This window comes from Hevea brasiliensis, chromosome 6 (genome assembly GCF_030052815.1).
Source record: "Hevea brasiliensis isolate MT/VB/25A 57/8 chromosome 6, ASM3005281v1, whole genome shotgun sequence".
Lineage (NCBI taxonomy): Eukaryota > Viridiplantae > Streptophyta > Magnoliopsida > Malpighiales > Euphorbiaceae > Hevea > Hevea brasiliensis.
In genome coordinates, this window is record NC_079498.1 from 95,247,872 (window position 1) to 95,272,598 (window position 24,727).

The 24,727-nt window shown below is 31.3% G+C and overlaps 1 pseudogene; it reads right to left on the reverse strand.

Moving 5' to 3' along the window:
• Window positions 1-2,498: 2,498 nt before the first annotated feature.
• On the reverse strand, window positions 2,499-11,337 carry LOC131180834 (uncharacterized; annotated as a pseudogene).
• Window positions 11,338-24,727: the final 13,390 nt, after the last annotated feature.

Consider the following 24,727-nt stretch of genomic DNA (forward strand, 5'->3'; position numbering starts at 1 on the left):
CGTGCGTCGGCGTGCGTGTGATGTGATATTAGATATAGGTAGAAAGGGTAGAATGGCTAGAGCTAGACTCGCTGAGACCCGATCCTTTTGTGGATAAGTCGGGGTGAGTACGACTTTGAGTTGATCTCGCTGACCCCCGCATTTGTATTATTAAGAGAAAGTCTGATTGGAGTTGATCTCGTTGACAAGTATTGAATTAAGAGAGCTGTATAGGGAATCAACTCCCATATATATATATATACATATATATATATTGATGTGATACACTGGGTGTATAAGTAGCTCTAAATTAACTTCTCGTGCAAAAATTAAGTGAATTACTTATTTTACGTGTTGGACGTATATTTCAAGGTAGGATTGCACTAGTCTTAGATAATTATAGGAATTGCATTTATAATTAATATATAAACTCTCTAAATCGAACCCTCATTTTTGTTTCAATATTTTTCCCAGGTTGCAGGAGGAGCGTGTTTATTTCTTCGAGTCTAACATGCATTTTTCCTGCGCAAGTTATGTTTCTTAGTTTAATAATTTCTTGTGTCTATTTATTTATTTATTTAATTATCTGTTTGATAACTAGAACTCTGCTGTGACATTGGATTATGTATTTTTAATATTAATAAATGATTTTTTTATATTTAAATAGTTTGTAAATGATGATATCAGGTTGAGCTGGCTCTCATAGCTTTAGTTTCTGATAGTTATCGGGTTAAGTTGGCCCGAATAAAATTATAATATTTAATTTTATTTTATTTGTATGTTTGGCCTTGATTTTGGTCCTAATTATGAATTTGGGTAGTAAGTCTCGAGGACTTTATGCCGGCCAAGATCCTATTGCCGGTAGGGTCCGTGGGATTGGCTCGTGACAATATTATTTTTTATTATTTAATTAATTTTAAAATTTATATAAATATAAAATTCTTAATTTTATTTACATTTAAATTCTACTTAATTAAATTTTTTTATAATTCAAAATATTTATTTATAATTATAAAATTAAATATTCTATATAATATATAAAAGTGAGAAAGTTGAGATTTCAAAAAATGCCTTTTATTTTTTTATTATTTACAAAAATCTATAAATAAGAGATTAAAAATCTGTTATGACTCATTAAAAAAAGTAATTCACACAAATAAAATATCTTTCTATTTTTTTTAAATAATATAAATCATAAAAATATTTTTATAAAATTTTATTTTAAATCATATTATATTAATGAAATAAATTATTTTAATTTCATCCTTAGATAAATGTGAACTTATCTATTTCTTTTAACATGTGTTACACGTTTATTTATACTCACAATATATATATATATATATATATATATATATATATATATATATATATATATATATATATATATATATATATATATATATAATTTATCTTTTTTATACGTAATTTTTTATTAGTTTTTGTGTACAATATATTGATTTTCAATAATACATTTTTAATATATTATTATTCGGAATTTTTTATTTAAGAATATAAATAATAATAAATTTGTAAAAATTTCTTTTTTAATATAATAAAGTTCATTATATTATATTAAAATGTTTAAAATTTTTTATTTAAACATTTAATGCACTAAATATTATAAAAATATTTATAAATATTATTCTATAATATTTTAAAATAATGTTAATAATACATAATTTTTTAGTTTTGAACAATATATATTTTGATGATAATAATAGTAGTATCTATAATGAAATAATAATATATCAATTAAAATTATTTATTTTCTAAAGTAGTAGTTAATCTATATGAAAAATCCTTAGTAAATATTACTAAAATAAATTAACATAATAAATCTTTTACTACTTTTTAAAAAATAGTATTCATATGAAAAAAAAATAATAAATATATAAAAAATATTTATACTTAATTATCTTTATAATATTTGCATTTTAGTTTCCATTGAAATAATTTTAATATATTATTGCTAAGTTTAATTATTATTATAATAATAACATCAAAATTTTAATTTATGTTAACCATAATTGAAATTTTTAAGGGTTTAGTGACGAATATTTTATTGTTAACATTATTTGTGATGATACTTTTTGACTTTTATAAAATATTAGTAATGATCTTTATGTCACTAAAAAATAATACTACATTAATAAATTTCACTGATAAGGTGTTAGCGACAAAATTTATGTCGCTAAAGGTATTACCAATGTAGTAATAAAGAAATAAATTCTTTATGGCGAATATATGTTATAGACAGTAAATTATTTACAACTATATTTTTAATATTTTTATAAATAATAAAAAAATAATTGCTTTTTTAAGACATCTCAACCATTTCACAGAATTTTTAATTTTATAATTATAAATAAATATTTTAAATTATAAAAAAAATTAAGTAAAATTTTAATATAAATAGATTAAAAATTTTAAATTTATATAAACTTTAAAATTAATTAATTAATTATATATATATATATATATATATATATATATATATATATGTTCATAAATATAAATATCATATTCTTGTATCAGATGCATTCAATTTCTGACCGTAATTACATTAGCAATATTTTTGAAGAAATCAAAATTTAATTATACAACAGCTTGAATGCAAAATTCAGCAAATGACCAGTGTCATCAAATCCACAAGTGATGGCGTTAACTAAAAGAAACAAAGCAAAATAATCACTTTCTGTAAGCCAACGTATCACAAAGACTCTGGACTCGTAGAGGGTCTAATTCTTGAGGGCATCTGCATTTTATCACCTCCAAATCTATAATTTAAGCCATTCTTAGGTGTGATGGACATTTTATTCATTGCATGGTCAAATTCATCAAGATCAAGATGCTGCTCATCAGGACTCCTTGCCATTCCTTCTTCCATAAAATTGTCCTCATTCATAGTGACAAAATCCTCATTAATGTCTTCATCACTGCTATCTTCATCATCACTGCCATAACTAGTTCTGACATGCTTCCAGTACACGAAGTTCGGTCGAATGAAGTTCCTAACAAAATTTATAGGGCGAGGGAAAGTGGATCATAAGCAAAATCAATGGCATCATCATCAGCTCATGATCTATTTAACAACACATTATCAGAGTGCAAACAATTTCAATTCCATATAGCTTTGCCTAGCACAAATGTAACTTATTTCTTTGTCATACACATTTATGCGACTCTACAACCAGTCGTTCTCTCATCAATTCAAGTATAAGCGTGACAGAATTTAATTTTGACTTGGCAATAATAGGCACATGAGCATGCATTCAGGCACTCACATCTGTAAAGTTGATGACAAAGCTAATAATACAAACCTGTCACTTTTTTTCAATAAACATGGGTCGAATGGGAAGAACATATCCAGTCTCTCCAGCCCACCAAAATCCCTGGAAAAATCTGATTCCAGCAAATCTTCAAACATGAATGTTTCAGATGGGGTGAACAAACGAGCAGCTTTTGCCTGTTTAAGAAACTCTTCTACAATAGATGGCAGGCACACCTGTTCATATAAGAAAATCCAAAGAACATGAACGCTATAATTTATACATGTGGCATGCAAAAGATTAAATAAGAAAAACAACAAAGAAAATTACTAACAAGAAAAGAAAAAATAAAAAGTTAAATTTGTCTTAGACAAGCCTTTTTTTTCCCTCTTCACTTTCAATTTTTTCCTTCTATTCTTTATTTCTCAAATTAGATCACAAACATTTCCCACCTTCAAGGGGCCCAATTTATGCTTCAAGATTCGCTCTATAGGCATGAGAAGAAGCTGTGATTTGAGCCATGGGACATCCACTATTGACCTCATACAAAAGCAGAGCACATACATGATGGCCTGGGAAACAGAATTAACCATCAAGAAATCAGAATTGCAACTAAGCCAAACTTTTAAAGAGCATAATTACATGAGAAATTAAGAAGATCCAACTAGCGTAAACATTGTGCAGTAGAATGGACATAATGCATTCAGTAGCAGTGGCATAACTTGTCAGCCAACACCATTAATAAGCATGAGTTACAAGTGTAGGAACAAAGGGCATATGGTTAGAAAAAAACGCAGCACTAACACATGTACAAGGACATATCATTTCTCAGTCAATCTTCCGCAGGCATGGTTTGTTAGCAGTTCAATACAAGACAATTACATCATACATGATGCTTACAGTAATTTCCAAGTAAATCAAACACTTGAATACCTGACATCCAGAATAGAAAACTCTATGCGCTTTTGGGTTTACATCACCATCCTGGGTTTTACAATACTCCAAACACCAATCCACCAACCTGAAATACCATTAAAACAATATCCTCCACATTAATATGATGCTCATCAATTTTCTCTCCTCCAATATCGAGTTTTTGCAACAGTGCCTAGACCAGGTTCTAAATTGCTAATATTGATAAAATCACAGAATATCAAAATGCTTCAAAACCTTTTCAACATGCTAGCAACAAAAGCAGTGGACAGAAACTTCGCACGAGCCAAATAACTAGCAAGATAAGCCACAGCACTCATCCTGCAAAAGGAACGCAAATAAATAAATCTAAACAAAATATCTTTTCCAACATACAATATCCTAATTAAGCAGCTTCGAACCTTAAAAAAACAGAAAAGACAACAAGAATATAGAAACTTATAGAATGTAAGAAAACCTAGTCTATTGTGAATAGAATCAACTATAGCAGTCAACTCTTCAGCAAAAGTACTTAATACATGAACAAAGAAAATCCCATATGATGACACACAGCTAAGGGATTTTCTACATCTGAGTTCTTGAAATCATAGACAAAACACTGGCGAGCAAAATAATGTAATTTTTAATATCTAAAGCTGTATTACCTGGTAAGTGGGTTGTCACCGAAAACAAACCTATCTACAAGCATTGTGGCAAATTTCACACCACAGTTCTCAGGATCCAGTGCACAAGCATAGAACATGACAAACTGCAAACAAAAAGGAAGTAAAGCCTTAAACAAGAGAGGAAAAAGGAATACGCATCAAATTCCTGCTTCCAAATAAAAACCCTCAACTAATACTAGCAAATAATGGGCCACTGCCATTGGATAACTGATAGTGTAGTTGCAAAACAAATTCCTAATTCTTAGTGAACTCCCTTGACTTGTTTACAAATTAATAAGGGCCTGTTCACTTGTAGAAAACTAGGGTAGTTTTTGGAACAGTTTTCTAAGAAAACTAGAAAAATAGAGTTTTGTGCTCACATGTGCCAATTTTTCAAATCCTAATTTTCCAATTTTCCAAAATTTACTAAGATCTGGAAAACAACTTCAAGTTTGTTTTCCTTATTAACAAAAAGTTTGTTTTCCAACTGTTCTCCAAATAAACAACAACTCTTTTACAACCAAAATTATACTAGAACTTTTTTATATCTAAAATTGAATAATTATTTAAAAAAAATATTAATTTATAATGATAAAAAATTAATCATATTATTGTAAAATAAGTGAAAAATAAATACTAAATTTTTTTAAAAAGAAAATTTTTAAATATATTTACAATATTTTTTTAATTATAAAAGATATGAATTTTTTTTTTAATTAGAAAATAGTTTTCTATTATTGCTAGTGAACACGTTTTCCATGCTTTTTCTTATTTTTCATAAAAAGTGAAAACTACAGTTTTCTTTGAAAATGGAAAATGCACAAGTAAACAAGGCGTAAGATTCTCATAAAAACAAACGTTCAATAAAAGGCAAATAAATCACCCTAAACTATCCAAATTTAATTTTCCTTAAAAATGCGGTTTTTGTCAACCATATCAAGAAATATGTTTTTTTTTTTTTTCTGGTCTTCTTTTCATCCTTGATTTAGAATTCTACGAGGAAAACTAAAAAGACAGATACTCATATTAGATTAAATAGTCTTCGCAAATGCATACAACAAATATTGTCAGTTTCACTAAATCTCTCCCATTCATATATACATTCAAGGACAAATAAATTACCTGAGCAAACTTTGACTTGTAAGTGTCCAGGATAGTTAGCATAAATGAGTCCAGGAGAGTTTCAAATACCTATAACATAAAATAGGATAAAACAAAAATAAGAAATCTTGTAACATAAATACAAAGGTACTATTTTGAACAAATATGGCTTCAGAAAATACCTCACTCAAACGCTTGTTGTTTGCACAAAATTCAAGATGCTCAAATACTTGCACCATCATGCTATCCAATAAATCAGCAACGATGTTTTTACCCAAGCTCCTCTGACTTAAAGTTGCAGGAAGCTGTAAAATAAACTCTGCATTAGTTTTTTCGAAAACACTTTCATGTTGGATAAGAAAACAACAATGATAGAATTCAATTTTGAAAAAATCTATATTCATTGCCCAAAGCATAGGAATTTTGCTACATTTAGCAATCCATGCTATTGATTGAAGAATGCAAATCGCCTAATACATATTCAGTTCGTTAGTTATCAGCAAACATCAGATGTTACTGATGACATTATCAGGATCTAAAAACATAATTTAGGATTAGGCACAACAAGGGTCATAGGTAGAGCTGTATATATATGCATACACAAAAGGGCAAGCTTAGAAGTTAAAACACATGCATAAATGCATAAACTAGTCATTACTAATGTGGAAAACAGGTCTAAGATTATATCTAGAAAGTGCATACATATCTTTTATATCTCTTCAAGACCAATACAGAACCAAATCAATTAAAAATTTAGGAACAATGCATGTTGCTGTTATGACTAAGGAAGTAGAGTAGTTAATTAGTTGTGAGGGGAAATATAAGAATTAATAGAGGGATGAACGTTGCAGAGACATGAACACCAGTATGCACTTGCAAATAAGACCCTATTTATTGTGTGCTTTAAAATTTTGTCCAAATTATTGATTTATATCATCAGTCTCGAAAAACTTCTACATCAAATATATATTCTATGAAAATACTTTGATGCATTTAACATTAATATTTAAGGCTTTAAGCCAACATTGAGTCTTTTAAAGCCCCAAAAACTATTACATCAATGTATTAACACAAGCAAAATGCAACTAAATCCAAAACACTATATCATAACATATCGATACTGGAAAAAAAAATTAATTGAAATTGGGTTTGCTAGTGTTGGAGATGGAATCCACCTCCCTCGCACTTATTTTCATTGTCCAATCCAGAATTTGATAGGAAGATACTGATTTAGGTCCATTATGAAAGTCAAAGATCATACCTCGCCATTATCAATCTCTTCATCGCCATCATCATCACCAGCAGCAATATCATCCATATCTTCTAGCTCAATTGCAAAGATGCCTTTACAAGAGTCATCTCGTAAATGTCATCCCAACCAATAGACACCTGTATGGAAAGCCTCAAACGTTGTTCAATTACTTAAAAGGAAAGGCACCTGTTCAAGAATAGATTTATTAGATTCACTTACATCCAACTCTATCAGCATATCAACCACTGCCATAAGCATCCTGCTCCCAACAAATTCCCTAATTGAACCGCTCTCCAATCTCAACATGTTCTCCATATAGATCTCAGTCTGTAAAAAAGCTAGGGAATAAGTCTACAAATTGAATGATCTAGAAGTACTATTAGATACTATAACAGCGAGATAAAATTATGAGATAGCATCACTGCAAAGTACAAGCATCATCATAAAACCACTATTGGATGAAATAATATAGGAAATTACAGGAGCATCAGCATCAGTACACTGGATTAAAATGTAAAAGGACATTTTACATTGATACACAGACAACAGATACACAGCACCTCCCACTCAACATCGGTACAGGGAACAAGCTCTATTTTAGACCAAGTATAAAAATTACAGTACACAACATGGTGCACTCTAACTATGATAAACACACTTGTTTTTTATGAAATTTGCTGGAAAACTTAATAAAACAGGTATAAATAGGTCTTGCCATAAAGAAGAATGACTTGCATTTTGAAGGTACACAATAAAGACCATCAAGTTTCAATCTAAAATTTGTTGCTGCATGCATTCAAGCAGAGGGACACACATCAAGTAGGTTCATGACAAGACTATCTACAGCATGATTTGACATTGCAATTTGCAAGAAAAGGTGGAGGCAAATGATTTAAAAATGCAGTTGAATTGGATACAAGAATTTAATGTGTAAATGGCCAAAAATGTGGTGGAATATTCCATGAAGTAAACAATGGATATTGGATAGTGAACTCTACATGCATGCCTTTATCAACACCACTCTAACCAGTAACTTCGAAGATCACAGGAAATTCATAAACCACTATATATCTGTTCTATGGATAACTCTTGACACCTAATTCAGAAGTGCAAACAAACTCACTCGATACTTCAGTCGATCCTTCTCAAGACTCTTTTTAAAAAAGGTTGTTGGCATCCTATGGACAACTATTGATGACAATCTCAATGCCGCCATAGGTACCAGAGTAGCAATATCTTCCAGAGCTGTATGCACCCGAGAAAGAACTTGTTCCTTTTTCTTCTGACCACGAGGTTGCTTTAGCGCATCAACAAAATACATTGGTGGCATGAAATTTCCCACAAGCATATCCAAGCATGAATCAATATATTTTCCATTTGAAGCAGCCTGAAGAATAGCATATAGAAAAAGTAAACAACAGTTCACATCTTCTAGAGAATACAGTTGTAAACAACCATAATAGCACATACCAAGGAAATAATCAATTCAAGCAACGCATCCATCACATCAGGTCCATAGTTCCACATGCTCATTCCAAAAATCTGATTGATGTTTCAAATTGCAAAGATAAGCTCCCATGACAAGCAACTGAAGCAAATAAAGATCAATCCAAAAGACACCAACTTACAGAATTAAGAAGAGAGTCATGGTGAACATTGTCTATATAAGAAACTGCCCCAGATAGCGCCTTTAGACTAGTCTGCCAAGTGAGCAGAAAAAACGTTACAAAAGCAGCCAAAACAGCTACTAATAGAAAAAAATGCAGCTTCAGACTAGAAACATACCACAAGAAGGGCCACCTCATCAGGGGCAAGACGTTGTGAATGATGCATTACCCCTACAAGCTGGTGGTAACTGTCACTATCTCCCTAATCCAGAAGAATTCAGCTTTATATTACTTGTTAAAACTATGACAATAGCAGAATGAAAGAAGAATACTTGTAATTAAACAGATGAATTGAATTAGAAACTGAAAAAGTCTCAGTGGACAATTTTCCACAAGATCACTAGCTAGAAAACTACCTTCTGACTATTAAGGAGTTCAAAGGTTGGTTTTGGTTGAGATCAGCATGAATTCAAAACCAAACCAACCTTCATTGGTTCTAGAACTGGATCTGAACTGTTCTTGAAGAAATACCAAAACTGAAACCAAACCGAAAAAGATCGACTTAGTTCGGTTTGGTTTACGGGTTGAGAAGTCCTGCTCAAAGAATGAACAAATGGATTGGTCAACCCGAGAACTTTTCAACACCCAGTTATCTTAGCAGCTTAAAAATAAAAATCCAACACCAAACCATCAATATAAGGTAACAGCAAATTAAGGGGTTAAAAACCCAGATATAGAACAATAAAGTGTAATATTTGCAATAAAATACTAAATGAAGGAAAAAGAAGTTCACATGCAGAACAACTCCCACACTCAGAGGAAATTTGACTACCAACCAGAAACACTACATCTCCCTTTCAATTTATCAAATGAGCCAGTCTTGTTGCAATTCCATACTACTTGAAAAGGCAAACCCAAATACCTAAATAATTTAGCCATAAGAGATCCCTTCAGATCTAATACACTACTTATAACCGTAAAGGATATGGACTTTGCTATTATAACAAAAGTATGAGGTTTGGAAGCTCGCTTGTACTCAAAAACCAAGCCATTAGCTCATCAAACCCTGAGCAAATGTACCAATCCAATCACAGTATGCCATTTTTTTTAATGGCACAAACCAAACCAATATGGAACCCAAAACGTGTGGTTCCAAGAAAAAGCTATGCAAGGAGTTATAAATCAGGAAAGCCAAGCAAAAGCATAAAAACTCTTGCTGGGTCTTGGATCTTTTTATTTTTCTTTCAGTTTTCGGAATACGAACGTGCAACAAAGTTATGTTGTATGCTCAAATAAAATTCAAACTCGAACAAAACTAAGAAAAGGTCCAAAAGGTGAAACCAATCATTCGAAAATTGAACTTAAAAAAAATGAATCTTTCCAAGCATCGAAAAAAAACACGTAAAGAAATTCACACAAATTTTGTACTAATTCATTTTAATCTGGACTTATATAAGTAATTTAGTTACTTTACACATTAAAATGTCTAGCCATTTCAGCTGTGAGTATTAACCCAATACAGGCCTAATTATACAGCCTTATGAGTTTGAGCTCTAATACCGGGGACTGCTGACAAATTAGGTATTAATTCATTTTAATAAGGGCTTATATATGTGATTTGAGTTACTTTACAACTAAAAAAAAGACTGGCCATTTCAACGTTGCAACCAAACCACTTACATTCACCCTTCATTTTTGTTTACTCCCAATGTGGGACTTGATTCCCAACAACCAATGATCACATGCCCTTGTGGTTGAGTGGTGTATACACCCTCATGACGAGGGCAATTAACATCGCGAGAGTGATGCCACCAAACATATTCAAGTGTTAAAGCACAACAAGAATTGAATAGTTATAAATAAAGACAAGCCCTTGCATACACACGCAGTGTTGCATAAAGTGATTAAATAAGGAAGCAATGATTACAATAATTTCTTTATGAGGTCAAACAGAAAACTGAATCAATTCATAACTCAGTTGTCAGAAATTTGCGTCAATACTGTGAATACTAAGAGAGAGATAAAATTTGATTGTTTCAGCGTGAACCCATTAAAATTTAAACGAGAAAGAAGAAAATCTTCTTAAAACCACCAGCGTCAGCAACTGAAGGAGTGTACCTGCCCTCATAATCAGGTCAAGGAACACGAAAAGAAGAAGGAAGACAACATTAACAAGTCGATACATGAATTGCGCAAAACAGCAAGACGCTTACCGATTGGACGGAAATAAGAGCATCCCTGACATGATAAACTAGCTCAGAATCACTGAAATTAACATCCTCCATCTCCTGAACCTCCCCGTTGAAGTGATGTGCTAATTCCACACCCATAAGGCTAATTTTTGCGTAGATGATCACTCTTTGTTGTACTGGTTTGGCACAGAGCTGCGCTAGTTGAGCGATTAAACTAGCTTAAACGTCTGAGGCTTGAGTTCGAACTAAGGTACCGGAGAAAGGCGGCTGGCTCTTCTTCTTCTTGCGGAGGTTGTAGGCTGCACCGCGAAGAAGAATAGCAAACGAGGGTTTTGAGGAACGAGCGAAATTTAATTACAGGAGTCTATTTGTCATATTTATAGTTTTATATGTTGGCCCTATTTGTCTTTTCATATTCGCATTATGGGTCTTTTATTTTGTCAGTTTTACATAACTCATCGTCTCGGATTTATCTTTCTCAGTTGGGCCCAAGTGATTATTTTCTAAATGGACAGGATTTCAAATTTAGCCTTGTTTTTTGGTTGAGACTTGTTAGTCCATTTGATGAACAAATAATAATGGGTGTCAATAAGTAGAATTGGGCCAAATAATGAGATATTTCAGACTTAGTTTGTTTAATTTTAAAATATTAATATAAAATTAATTTTCAATAAATCTAAATGATAAAAAAATTCATAATAACAATTTTAATTAATTTAGAATTCAAACTTAATTATTATGGTAATCTATTTAAAGCATAGATAGAAAAAAAAATTACCTATTTTGTAATAAAAATTGGGCTCACCTCTAGTTTTAAATTTTTATTACCTTTCTCACTTTTTTTCACATATGAAATTAAATGTTTATTATTTTTTTAGAATCTAAATGTTTATTAATTTCCATAAAAATTGTTCATTAATTTTTCAAGGATTTTAGCTTTTGAAGATTTGGGTTGATTAATATTAAATAGATAAAGATCTAAATTCTTAATCAATCCAAAATTTAGGTTTCTTAATTTAAAATTATATAATTCTAAAATATGTGTCTTTTAAGAAATAAGTTAAATTTAATTCATGCTAAAAATTAATTGAGATAAGGGTAATTTGCCTTTTATTATAAAGGTTTAAATATTCCTTTTCTTAAATTAGAGAGTTAAATTCAATCCATTTTTTTAAGGGTGTCTAACGAATTCTTCTAAAGTCGAAATAAGTGGCTTATACATTAACTAATTAGTTGATAGATTTACTAATATTTTCATATATAAATTTTTTATTTTTATATTATTTAATAATAATAATATTATTATTATTATATTATGATAATATGGTAATTTTTTGTTTTTCATGTTACATATGTTATATGCACGCATCTTATATTTTTTAAATTTAACTTAATGAAAATAAAAGTATATTGATAAAAATAAAAAATTATAAGTAAATATGATAAGAGATGAATTTTATTATGAAAATTTATTATTATAATATAATTTTATTTATATTATATATAATGTAGAAAGGGAAAAACATTGGCTTTGTTAAAAATGCATTTTATTTTTTAAATTAATTATAATTATATTTTTATTATTTAAATTAATTTTAATATTTATATAAATTTAAAATTCTTAATTTTAGAGTTCATGTAAATTTAAAATTTTTAGTCCTACTTATATTTAAGTTTAATTAAATATAAAATTTTAAAAAAAGTAATTAATTAAAATAAAAAAATTAATAAATAAAAAATAAAAAAAAGTATTAATCTATACAACGCAAAATTTGTTTAACCATGTATATCTATCTATTGATTTTAAAAATTAAAATATTATAATAAATAATATTTTAAATTAAATAATAATTAATTAAAATAACTAATTACTCATATGTATAAAAAAAACTGATTAATATTGATTAATTCAGTAAATTAACTATTTTATAATTATATATTTTTTAATAGTATAGTATAATTCTATTTTATTCTATTATAACTATTTATTATAAATTCATGTGCAAAAAAAAATATAAACTCACTTTATATAAAATATAAAAAATCTATGAATTAACACTTTTATTTGGAAGTGTACTGACACTTTTTTTTTTTTTATTGATTAAATTTGCTCATTATGTTTTGAATGTTAATTAGAGTATTTTTGGACTTAATTAATATATCATTAGTGATAGATTCGTGCATTCGCCGCTAAAGAGATTTTTTTTTTTTTTTTTTTTTTTTTTTTTGCAGTGCTTCTTTTTATAATTGGCATTCAATATGTGATCAACGTAGAGAAGGTGATTTTTAGACAAAATACTGAAGAAAAAATATTTCACCAAAAATAATATGTGGAATTAATTATATAAAATCATTTATTTTTTATATAATTAATATATTGAGACATTTGATTTTTTTTTTAAAAAGATTTTCATACAAAGCTATATATTAATTAATGTTAATGAACTGTGTGATTCAACAGATTATAAAATTCCAAAAGTTTGAAGTGGAATACTTGAAAAATTGATTTGGTAATTTATTTTATTGATGCAAAGAAATTCTCTTTTTTATGTTTTTAGTAATAAATTATTATGTCATAGATAATTTTTACTATTTCAATCATGGTTAGGTTTTATTATATTTGATATACATGATAAATGAATAATTATGATCAAATTCATATATCATATATATTATTAGAATTTGGGTGATTACATTTGCCTATGTTTTTATAGTTTTAATTTAAGATTAATACTATATATGTGTATATTTTATAGCCTTCATTAATTTAGTGGTATCTTAATTTTTTATATACATAATATACTAATTCTTAACGAAGAAAAATTTAAATATTTTAAGATTTATTTGTTCATTAGCATGGAAATTTTTTTAAAATTGCATATAAAAAACTAAACCACAAGTATAAATTACGAGTATAATATGCATTACACGTTACTAAAAAAACTAGTAATCGTAAATGTTTCGTAAATATATAAATTTAACTATTAACTATTTTATTAGTTTACATATTTTTGTGTTAATTTTCTTTAATAATGATATATTGAGTCTCTAATTATATTTTAGCATTTTATTTTTTTTTTATAAAATATCTATAATTAACGTAAAAATTTTAAAGTTTTTTCAACACAGTAAAATAAATTTAGTTTGATATAATTTAATACATCATATATGTTATTAGAATTTGGGTGATTACATTTGCATATGCTTTTATAGTTTTAATTTAAGATTAATAATATATATTCATATATTTTATAGCCTTCATTAATTTAGTGGTATCTTGATGTTTTTTTTATATAATATACTAATTCTTAAGGGGAAAAAAATAAATATTTTAAGATTTACTTGTTGATTAGCATGGAAATTTTTTTAAAATTGTATATAAAAAACTAAATCACAAGTATAAATGACAAGTATAATATACATTACACGTTACTAAAAAAATTAGTAATTGTAAATGTTTCGTAAATATATAAATTTAACTATTTGCTATTTTGTTAGTTCACATATTTTTGTGTTAATTTTCTTTAATAATGATATATTGAGTCTATCAATGTAACAACCTAATTTTTCTAATAAATATATTTTATTTTTCTTTTACTGACCTAATAATCTATTGATATTTTATTCATGAATTTAAATTAATATTTTCACAATGGTAATTTTTGTTAAATGGGTATTATTATTATTATTATTATTATTATTATTATTATTATTATTATTATTATTATTATTATAAATTGAAATCTAAAATTTCAAAGAATTAAAATTTTGGACTTAAGTGAATAACTCATGAAACTTTAGAGACTAGTTATGTAATTAAAAGATTAAAAAAAAAAACAAAACCAGAAAATCAAAAACGCAGCAGCAGTCCCTCCCCCCCACCCTCTTCCACGCATCCTTTCCCGATTTCCCCCTCCCCATTCTTTTCTTTCCCTTCTCCTCCGGCAAGGGCCCAAGCCGGTCGGTAGGACAATCACCCAGTGGCCACCGGAGCTGCTCCAAATGGCGAGAGGTGGCGGCAGCGCAGGTCAACGAGAGAGAGAGAGAGAGAGAGAGAGAGAGAGAGAGAGAGAGCGCTTGAGTGAGTTGGAGGCCAACTCCGGCCACTGCGTCGTTGGACGAAGGTGGAAGACGTTGGCGAACCTTCCTGGATGGTAAGGACCCCAGTTCCCGGCTAAGCACCCCATAATCCATGGAGTTTTCCGACAAGATCAGGAGGAGAGAGAAAATGTTAGCAGCGAGCATTCCAACCATTTTTCCGGTGATCCGACAGTCAAATCAGAAATCTGAAAGCACCGATGGACTCGGGATAGCGAAATCTTCGAGATAAGACCAGTCCCGCTCCTATCGGACATCGTTTGAAAAAGGCGATAATCGAACGGTCCAGATCGCTTGGTGAAATTTTCGTACTTTTTAGATTCCCAAAAATTAAAAATAATTTTATGATAATTATTAACATAATTTGGACTTAATTTAGGTGCAATCAGATCGAGGATAGCTCACCGGCGTTGGGACCGCATTTTCAACCAGATCCGGCTGCCTGGCAGCCCATCTCAGAACGTGATCGATATTATAGTCAATCCTAGCATTTTCAGACATTCTGGATGTTCCAGGTGTCAGAATTGGTATAGGTAAATCCGAACTCTAAGTTGCTCATTTCCGCCTAATATCGATTTAGAATAAAATTCATAAATATTCATGGATGATCAGAAAATTATAATTCCTTTTGCAATATCCGTATAATATTATTAAGGACTGTGGGGCAAAATTTTAGAATTTTTAGAGCTCGTTTGGGTAATTTTTGCAAAAAGGCTAGTTATAGGGGCTAAATTATAATTTTTCAAATTGTGGTTGTTGACTATTTGGGTGGGCCCAGGAGGGGCCTTGTGATGTGATTGAGTTGTGATTGTGTGATTGGCGGATATAGAAGTGTATTTTGAAGCCTTTTGCAGGTTGGGTAGGTCCTAAGTATAGGGGAGACTCTGCCGAATTTTTGGTACAAATTAGGATGTGTTTGCCTCTTTAAAATTTATTTCTATTTGAATTAGCACTACTAAATTCACAATAAAATTATGTTGGTAATCAGGGTCAACTATCTTCCTTCACCTAACCTCTACAGTCGTCTCTAGTGTACTGTGAGTAAAATATTAATTTTAATTATAATTTCGATATTATTATATGTTCAAGCATGCCCATGCATCACTTATAAATATGTATCTATGTAGTTAAACACTAGGTACATTTTATATTGCATTCATAATTGATGAAGTGCCATGGATGTTGTTTGTAGTAATTTGGAGCAGTGTGCATGCATTGGCATGCGTGTGGTATGGTATTGGATATGGACAGAACGGGTAAACACGACTTGAGAGACACTTGTTGGCAGAGGTTGGATTAAGAGAGCTGTATAAGGGATCAGCTCCCATATATGTACTGTTTGAACAGTGTTGGGTGGGTGAGTGCTCCAAATTGCCTTTTTACTATTATGATGTGATTTGTATAAAATTTATAATGATGTTGCATTCCATTCCTTAGGATGCATTAGCTTTAGATAGCTATAGAAATTGTGGTTAGAATTAGTATTTTACTCTCTGAGTCTAACGCTCACTCCTGTTCACCCTATTTTTTCAGGCTACAAGAGGAGACCTTTTTTAGAATAACCTGCTTCTTTTCTCGCAGGTTATCAATAATTACTTAATTTTATTATTATTCTCTAAATTTGAAATTTAGAACTCCGCATGTGTGAGCAATAGTATAGACCCTGTTAGGAATTGTGTTAATTTAAAATCTTGAGGTTAATAAATAGAGATTTGTATGATATTTAAATAATTTATAAATGATATAACCGGGTTGAGCTGGTCTCCCTTAATTTGAGTTTCTGATAATTATTGGGTTAAGTTGGCCCGGAATAAAATTATAATATTTTAATTTAAATTATTTTTATATGCATGTTGGGCCTAAATTATGGGTCTGGTCATGGGTTTGGGAACAGTAAGGCTTACTACGGGCCTTGGGGGCTTTATGTTGGCCCAGGTCCTAGTGCCAGTCCAGCCCATAGGTTAGGTCGTGACAAATGTGGTATCGGAGCTTAGGCTTTAGATTTATGGAAAATGTGCACCCAGAGTTGTCACATGCGGAGTATAGGATCCTATTTCATCTTTTTCTGTAACTCCTTGTTTCTAGCTTCTGCATTATACCCCGGGTAATATAAGAGTGCTTTAGTTAGTATCTTGACTTTTTTTGTGGAGTACATAGAGACATGAAATAGATTGAGCCGATGTGTTTAGGTTTGTCATGGAAATACATACTCCAAGAAATGCTATGTTCCTATCAGTATGGGTCTAAGTGTTATGCCTATTTGGTGCTAGGCATGAGTACATAAAGGTGAGTTTTGATAGTACAGTTGCCCTAGATAAGGGTGAGGATACCACTGCTGGCAGTCGTCAATGGATGACCTGGTCAGAGTAAGTTTATCATATCAGTAGATTCAAGAGAGATAAGAGATTGGAAGACCTAGTCTATCAGGACATATCGTAGTAACTATACAATGTTCTCGATGTCTGCTCTGTAAGCTGTAGATTACATTACCGACATGAGATTTTTGTGTAGAGTTGCGTGCATCCCCGTGGTGCTTCATAATGAGGGTGTTTGCGGATAGCCTCTGTTTTGGTACAGTTATGCCAGAACATAGTTCTATATCTACAAAGGAGTTGGGAACTCTTGGTTAGGGGTCTAGAGTTAGAATATTGATAGGTCACAGTTGGGTAATAACTAGAGTCAGTGACTCGATTACCCTAGCATGAGCTATAGTTACATCAAGAGTTGCCATCAGACCAGAGATTGCGGATTAGTTGCAAAGTAAATGTGACATCTATAGAGTGAAACCATCTGGTCTTTGGTATGGAATTTTGGATGGTTTTTGTCGTACGACAGACGTTTTGCTTAGAGCTTAGTGAGAATAGTATACCTTGTGTGTATCAGCAAGGTGTAAAGTACAACCCTACTACCTAGAGAAGGTCGGAACTATGAATTGATGATTTAAAAAGCTATGATATGATAAAAGAGTCATTAATTTGACATAGTTTTAGCAAGGTGGTAATTGTAGTACCTTTGTTGCAGTAAGTTAGAGTATAGTCCTATCTTTTCAGAAGGGATTGAAGGTTATTACTAATAACGATGAATTATGGAATAGTGTCCCAGATGGGACTGTAGCGTGAGATAGAGAGTTGTTAGCTTAAGTGTTCTGGAGAGGGTACAAGTTCCATGTAGGAATCATAAAATGTAAGATCAAGATGTATGTAGGCCTTTAAATTGAATGACAAGTTTGGATACCTAGTATTTTAAGTTTTAGCTAATTAAATGGATATGAGAAATTAGAGTTGCTACAGATCCCTTCCCTAAGGTAGAAGGGGGTAGTATGTAGTCCAACAGGGTAAGAACAGAGATCACGAAGGAGAAGTATGACTGTTATTCCCTAAGTTCTTCCTTAGCTTCTTAATGCTTAAGACAAAAGTATACTCCAAATAAAGTAAAGGAAAAAGGACAAAAGTTAGCATCGATAAATCATAGAATATGTATATATATATATATATATATATATATATATATATATATAGAGAGAGAGAGAGAGAGAGAGAGAGAGAGAGAGAGAGAGAGAGAGAGATGGAGTGCGGTTCAAATGCAATAGGAAAGATAGCCTGAATGCCAGTAGAAGTTTAGCTAGGGTAGTTAGAGGATCAATTCTGAGTAACATAGAGGTATAGATGACATGGTAGGGATAGTGTAAAGGTATAAGTTTCTGACATGACAATCAGGTTTAAAAAGAAAATAGAGCTAAAGGATGGAAGAGTGAAAGTTCGGATTTGGGTAAGATAAAAAGAGTTGGCTGAAGAATAAACTGGAAAAAACAGATTAGGATAAGATTAGGAAGAATAGAGCTAAGATACCGAGGAGGTGAATGTGGTTCTAGGAAGGGGAAACGAGATAAAAAAAAAAAAGTATAGAGAGCGTAGAAAAGGATGGCATTAGGAAGAACATTGTCAAGTTATGGAACTAGAAGTACAGGATTTAGAGCAGGTCATAATTGATGTAGTGTTAGGAGCCTGAACCTAGAGCTTAGAGTTACAGGATCAGGATTAGACCTTATCTATTTTCTACCCCCAATGTAGGATAATGGGGCAATGACATAAGAACTCTTTTGATTGTTGACAGTATAATGGAAATTAAGTGAGGTGTGCGACCAAAGTAAGTAGTAACTGTTGAGCGTGCTGTGGTAACTTGAATTGTATTATCAGATAAAGAAGCAAGATCAGTAGGAGTAAGTGGGATAAAAGTCAACATAAGGGATATAAATATGCAAGATGAGGGATAGTGTCACAGAGGCTTGATGTTAAAATTTAGAGTGGTGAGACCTAGAGTCAAAAATTGGAGTTAGACAGATATTTTCAATGTGATCGATAGGATAATTATGTAAAAAAAAGTAATAATAAATAAATAAATAATAGTATGATAATATGTAGCAGAACGCTAGTAAAGGTTAGAATAGGACAATATAGGTATAGGTGTAATTATAAGATATTGAGAAGTACATTGACTAGAGGAGTGATTGTTGGTAAGATTGGAGTAGATCTGAAAGAATCTATGAGTGCTTTTATCTTCTAGAATATAACCAAGTACAAGGAGCATTGGACAAATAATTATAAGTATGGAAGATAAATGGAGAATAAAAAGGAAATAGTAAATTCTAAGATGATATGTCAGGTAGGACAGCAGTATAACAAATGGTAGATACAACATATATCTTGTAATAAAGCACAATAATTACAAAGAAATAATGAAACTAAAAAGGGAGACTAATGGGTATGAGCTAAACCTTGTTTATCAAATAATGGTATACCATAAATGGTGGGAGAACATTTCTCCTTCTTTCCAAATTAGCTCATGTTTCGATTCTAGGAGATTATGTTAAGAAGAGAGATCGTGTCAAAGTGACCTAATTAATTTGAAAATTTGATGTGCGTTAGCACATATCCAATCTTTTGAGGCGAAAATGACGATAATGGTGTACCTAATGTTAAATACGAAAGAATGATCAGAGAGGTGACTGGAGTTAAATCGAGCTAGTTGCTAGGGCTTACAACCCTTTTGAACTATAAGCTGGAGGAAGTGCTATTTGCTAATGAGTTACAATGAAGGAAATTGTTGCTAATGGGAAAAGTTGAGGCTGAAGTTTGGAAAGCTATGGGCAGTATATGTGATTATATTAAGGAGAATGAACACGTGAAGTATCTTGTTCGGAATTAAGGCATGGCACATATTTCCCACAGCCGTGTTAGTTCAGATGGAACTTATAATTTATGGGGCTCCTATCCATCCAGGATGAGCAATTTCCTACTAAGGCTGGTAGGGAATGATAATTTTCTGATAGTTAAGTTGGGAAAGGAGATACAAAAAGAATTTTCTATGGTTAATTCCAAGTGTCACATAATGTGAAGAATGTGCTGGTAGGAGTCAATCGTAAAGTTATAATTCTCGAAGTAATGGAATTAGTAATCAAGATAGGACTAAAAAACAAAAAAGAAAGTTAAAGTTGATGATGGGATGGACATCCTTAAAGGAAAAGGTGTAAGGGTGAGACAGGACTAAGATTAAGGAATAAGTACAGCAGGTTGAAAAGATATCAACAATGGCAGAAATAGGAAAAGGAAGTGGATAAGATTCAAAGGACAGGAAGAAAGCTCAGTGGAGCTAGTTATAATGATGAGGATAAGAAGGAATAGGTATGCTAGGAATACACTAAGAGATGTTTGAAACAAGTTATTATGAGATGATAGATTAAAGGAATAGTGGAGCCTCGATCTAAGTGCTAATGTGTCAGAAGTAGGCCACGTACTAAGAAACTTTGGGAAGAAGTCTAGATATTTTCATTCCAGAGAAGGAGTGGGAAACGATAAAATTGCATTAACTGGGTTGTCAGGGAATACAAATACATTTGTCCTATAAGGGAAGAGACTTTCCAATGTTGATAAATGGTACACTTGGCCCTTGGAGGAAATTCTACCTAACTAGTTACATAAGATGGATAGAGGTCGGTCTAAGTACCTTAGTGTGACTTAAAGTAAATTGGGAATTTGGAGTGTTATAAGGGATGCACTGGTGTTGACCACTGAGGTCATAAGATGAGTGAAGATCTCGAACAAGATGCCTAGATTAGGTGCTACAGGAAAACTACTCATAGAATGCCTTAGGATAAGGAACATAAGTCATGTCCTCTGGAAACATAAATTGTTGAAAAGGAATAATAAGGACAAAAATCACTAAGAGACATGTTAGGACACAAGCTAACCACCAAATGGATTGAAGTAAAGAGACATCAAGTCAAGTACAGAGAGGTATAGCGAATACTTGAAAAGGCCAATGAATAGTTACAAGATAAGAGCCCTCTAGAAAGAGATGATGACAGATAAGACACTATAGTAGAATCAGAGAGCAGTAGAATGTCATCTATAATATACGAAGAGTTTGAAGAATAAAATATTTTACTAATCTCTGCATAGCTGGAGGAGTAATGATCGCACTTGTTATAATAATCTTCTTTGCTTTATCCTTAGTTTATTCGAAAATTCGAGGACGAATTTTTCTTAAGGGGGGAAGAATATAACAACTCAATTTTTCTAATAAATATATTTTATTTTTCTTTTATTGACCTGATAATCTATTTATATTTATTCATGAATTTAAATTAATATTTTCACAATGGTAATTTTTGTTAAATGGGTATCATTTTGTTTTTCATATTATTATTATTATTATTATTATTATTATTATTATTATTATTATTATTGTTGTTGTTGTTGTTGTTGTTGTTTTAAATTGAAAGCTAAAATTTCAAAGAATTAAAAATTTAACTTTAGGGACTAGCTATGTAATTCAAAGATAAAAAAAAAAACAAAACCAGAAAATAAAAAACGCAGCAGCAGCCCCCACCCCCTCTTCCACGCATCCTTTCCCAATTTCCCCCTCCCCATTCTTTTCTTTCCTCGGCAGGGCCCAAGCTGTCTGGCACAGACAACTACCCATGCCACGGAGTCGCTCCCGACGGCGAGAGGTGGCGGCAGCACAGGTCGACGAGAGAGAGAGAGAGAGAGAGAGAGCGCTTGAGTGTGTTGGAGGCCAATTCCGGCCACTACGCCGTCGGACAGAGGTGGAAAACGTCTGCAAACCTTCCTGGACAGTAAGGACCCCAGTTCCGGCCAAGCACGCCGTAATCCATGGAGTTTTTCGGCAAGATCAGGAGGAGAGAGAAAATGTTGGGCAGTGAGCATTCCTGCCATTTTTTCAGCGATCCGACCGTCGGATCGGAAATTTGAGACCACCGATGGACTTGGGACGGCGAAGTCTTCGAGATAGGACAAGTCCCACTTCGATCGGATATCGTTTGAAAAAGGCAATAATCGAACGATCTAGATCGCTTGGTGAGATTTTCGCACTTTTTCGATTTTCAAAATTTAAAAATAATTTTATGATAATTATTAACACAATTTGGACTTAATTTAGGTGCAATCGGATCGAGAATAGCTCACTGGCGTTATGACCGCATTTTCAGCCAGGTTCGGCTGCCCGGCAGCCCGTCTCAGAACGCGGTCGATATTATAGTCAATCCTAGCATTTTCAGATATTCTGGATGCGTTCCATGTGTCAGAATTGGCATAGGTAAACTCAAAGTCCAAGTTGCTCATTTCTGGCTAATACCGATTTAGAATAAAATTCATAAAATATTCGTGAATGATCAGAAAATTATAATTCCTTTTGCAATAGCCTTATAATATTATTAAGGATCGCGGGACAAAATTTTAGAATTTTTAGAGCTCGTTTGGATAGTTTTTGCAAAAAGACTAGTTATAGGGGCTAAATTATAATTTTTCAAATTGTGGTTGTTGACTGTTTGGGTGGGCCCAGGAGAGACCTTGTGATGTGATTGAGTTGTGATTGTATGATTGGCGGATATAGAAGTGTATTTTGAAGCCATTTGCAGATTGGGTAGGTCCTAAGTATAGGGGAGATTCTGCTAAATTTTTGGCACAAATTAGGGTGTGTTTGCCTCTTTAAAATTTATTTTTATTTGAATTAGCACTAATAAATTCACAATAAAATTATGTAGGTAATCAGGGTCAACTATCTTCCTTCACCCAACCTCTACAGTCGTCTCTGGTGTACTGTGAGTAAAATATTAATTTTAATTATAATTTCGATATTATTATATGTTCAAGCATGCTTATGTATCACTTATAAATATGTATCTATGTAGTTAAACACTAGGCACATTTTATATTACATTCATAATTGATGAAGTGTCATGGATGTTGTTTGTGGTAATTTGGAGCAGTGTGCGTGCGTTGGTGTGCGTGTGGTATGGTATTGGATATGGACAGGACGGGTAGACACGGCTTGAGAGACACTCATTGGGACCTGGTCCTTTATGGATAAGTTGGGGTAGACACGGCTTGAGAGACACTCGCTGGAACCCCGCATTTGGTTTATTAAGTGAAAGTTTGGCTTGAGAGATATTCGCTGGCAGATGTTAAATTAAGAGAGCTGTATAGGGGATCAGCTCCCATATATGTACTGTTTGAATAGTGTTGGGTGTGTGAATGCTGCAAATTGCCTTTTTACTATTATGATGTGATTTGTATGAAATTTATGATAATGTTGCATTCCATTCCTTATGATGCATTAACTTTAGATAGATATAGAAATTGTGGTTAGAATGAGTATTTTACTCTCTGAGTCGAACGCTCACTCCTGTTCATTCTATTTTTCCAGGTTACAGGAGAAGACCTTTTTCAGAATAGCCTGCTTCTTTTCTCGCAGGTTATCAACAATTACTTAATTTTATTATTATTCTCTAAATTTGAAATTAAGAACTCCGCATGTGTGAGCAATAGTATAGACCCTATTAGAAATTGTGTTAATTTAAATTCTTGATGTTAATAAATAGATATTTGTATGATACTTAAATAATTTGTAAATGATGTAACCGGGTTGAGCTGGGCTCCCCTAATTTGAGTTTCTGATAATTATTGCGTTAAGTTGGCCCGGAATAAAACTATAATATTTTAATTTAAATTATTTTTATATCCATGTTGGGCCTAAATTATGGGTCTGATCATAGGTTTGGGAATAGTAAGACTTACTAAGGGCCTTGGGGGCTTTATGCTGACCCAAGTTCTAGTGCCGGTCCGGCCCATAGATTGGATCGTGATAATCAAGGCTAATTAAATTTTAGTATTTTTTTTTTATAAAATATCTATAATTAACATAAAAATTTTAAACTTTTTCTAATACAGTCAAATAAATTTAGTTTGATATAATTTAATATAATATTAATTTTTTTTCAATTCTAATTATGTTCAATTTGATTATTTATTTTTATTTGATAGAATTAATAACGCACACTCATATTAATAAATATTAATGTTATTAATTTTTATTTAATATACAATATTTTACATAATTTCATATTTTCTTTTGATATGAAAAAAAAACTTTAAAAATTAGATTAACAAATATATTAACATTATTAAATTATTTATAAATAATAAATTAATAATTAAAATTTTCATTTTATATAAAAAATAAAATAAAAGTGTTAATGGAATAAAAAACACTGAGATTGATATATTAATAATTTTAATTGAAATTATTATAATAAAAAATTATATACAATTAGTCGATTTACAATAAAACA